Raw genomic sequence first — 2897 nt, forward strand, 5'->3', positions numbered from 1 at the left:
TCAAATGCAAAAGTCACTGCAGCATCAGAGGCCACTAATATCTATGAGCCCTGGGCTAGCTGATGGGTATGGGTTCAGTGATATTATTGTAAGCCTAGTATGAACTGTTTTTGTGCCTTATGTGCCACTACAGGGGATATCAGGACAGGTTGTTACCACTGTGTAAGAGGCTAGGAAGCATGCACTCATTTGTCTAGAATCAGCTCTTGTTGTTGGAAGTATGAGTTTTTCTCAGCTGTTTTGCTATTGTCTTTCTAAGGCAAAAAGCAACTGAAAAAGAAAGGACTGTGCCATCCAGACCATACATAAGTCTGTCAAAGAAACTGGATCCCTCTGTTGGCTAGAATTAAATACCTGTACATGGCAGGAAGGCTAGCAAATCTGATTTAAAAAAAAAAAAAAGACTGGTCACCCGCTTCTGCTAATTCTTTCTCAGAGCAGTAGGGGGAGAAAAGAGATCAACTTAGAATTCACGATGGTCAGTCTTTCTTACTCTTAATTAGCCTGCACAAATTCTTGCCATAAGTCTCCCAGGGTGATGTTCACAAAGACTTCCCTCCACCCAGCACAGGAAAAAAGATTCCAGAGAGTGATTAAAGCCAAAGAGGCCAAAGTGAGGTTGCTCTGAATTAGCTTGTGGGAACCAAGAGTTTATCCTGTAAAAAGAATGTACTTTGAGATGACTGGCAGTTATACCACAGCACCTCTTCAGGCAACTGCTCCAGAGACTAATCTTTCTATTTTGTATAGCAGTGGACAAACATGTTACCTCTTCTGAAACACCTGCTGCTGACCACTTAAAACTTCAGAATGTGGGCTGCAAACCAGTTACTTCAGTCCTCCTTTCCCTCACACTCCACCAAACTGAAATGAAGGGTAATAATGCAGTAAAAACTGAGATAAATATGCCTCATATCTTTGGATAACATCTGTACCAGACTGCTCAGGAAGCTCATGATCTGACAGATTCCACCATGGAAACAAAGGGAAAAAATCTTCGGTTATGCAGCTCCTGAGGTCTTTAAAAAAAAATGGCTTGAGATTTTTGGCAAAGGAGAAGGCAGAACACCACCAAAAAAAAAACAAAACAAAAAAAACACCACAAACAAACCAATTAGTCCTTCATGTTTCAAATACTCATCATCCTAGGAGGAGAAACAGAGATTCAAGGCAACTGATGGGGATTCAAGAGTTCCTTTTGCAAATGTTTTGGGGTTTACGTCCAGCTCTTGGTCTCGGTTTAGGGAAGCCTCCAAGTCTGGTGTTAATGTCACTTTCCTGAAGGGCTTCATTTGTGTATCCTAGATATCATTTGCGCTGCAGACCACTTGCAAACGAGTTTAAGACACAGATGCTGTGTGTCACATTGGCAAAACACTAGTGGTGAGAAATTTCAGTGGGACTATTTTGTGTAATCAAAACTAAGTACATTTCTCGTAGAAACAATGACTGGTACTACTGACCAATACTATATTGTTTGTGGCCACAAAACTGCTCCTTCTGATGCTAGATTTAAAAGTAATAAAAAAATTCACCGGCTATTCATTGAGGAAATTTCTGGTGAGGAAACTTTTCCAAGGTAAGTAACTTTTGCACCTGAATTTCTTGGTGTAAATGCTATTCATATCCTTCCCTATTGTCACTATGTGGCTACCACCCCATAAAACAGCCAGATGTTTGAAAGAAATTTTAAAATAGCCTGATACAAGGAACAATTGCATGGAAATTATCAGACAGGTGAAAAACTGCCTTTCTGGCAATGTGAAGAACTCTATATTACTAGCTGGATTTGCCTCTGTGGCCATGCAGATCCTGTAGAGGTTGACTCCTCCATAGATTGAGGTTGAAAGTACTTGGGATAAAAACTGCAACAGTCTGCATACCAGGCAAAGGTGTATCCTTTGGCAAGTGATGACCAAGATCACGAAATTTTATTCTTTGTCAAAGTAATTTGAGATTTTCTCTGTTAAAACATGCAGGCTGCTTGCCTACTTCTCCTTGGGCCTACTGCAGGCCTTTCAGCACTAATGGACTCTCAGTTTTATCCTTGCCCTTTCAATCATATAATTCCATGTTTATACATGATACAAATCCTATCATCAGAATACAAATACATCATCAGAAAGGCAAGAAGGTAAGTCAGACTGAGGCCAGCACTATTTCTGGGGAGTAGAGATATTCATGTGTTCTGCTTATTTTTAGCAAAAGATGGTGGGTAAATCTGAGCCAGCACATTCTTCATTCAATCTGTCCCTGGCCACTAACAGATGGTGCTTCCTCATGCCAAGCACTAATGCACTTTACATTGGCACTCTGTGTCAGGACACAAAGCTCGCCAAGTCCCTGCTAATCCCGCTGGTGCCAGGAAAATTGATAATAAACAACTAGCCAGGGACACAGTCCCAAGTTTTTACTCTACCTCCAAAGCAGCACAGAAGCTGTACCAGTGCAATGACGTCAGATGCTCTCCAGCTCGTGGCTATAAGTGAAGCAAAGGAGGGCCCTGGACGGCGGAAAAAGGGGTCCAGAGGCCATGCTGGTATGTATCTAAAGAAGGAGGGAGATCCACCTGCTTCATGGCAACTAACTGCTTAAAGCTGGGCTTTGAGAGCCCTGACAACTGGGGCCTTAATGTTCAAACATGTGAACTAATGGCAACTAATAATAATATAAATAATTATATATATATATATATATATATATATATATATATTTATATATATATCTACACATATTACCTGGCAGTGTAATTTTATTGTTAAGCATTTCTTAGTGACCCTTGAGCACTGAAAATACCAAATTCAGTCTTACAGGTCTACTTGCTATGGCTTATTAATCCTAAATGATAAGGTCACTAACAAAAGAAAATTTCACAGACTCCTCTGAGGAGCTCACTC

This window comes from Manacus candei, unplaced genomic scaffold, assembly GCF_025592945.1.
Source record: "Manacus candei isolate 608988 ecotype Guabito, Panama unplaced genomic scaffold, ASM2559294v1 h1tg000010l, whole genome shotgun sequence".
Classification (NCBI taxonomy): domain Eukaryota; kingdom Metazoa; phylum Chordata; class Aves; order Passeriformes; family Pipridae; genus Manacus; species Manacus candei.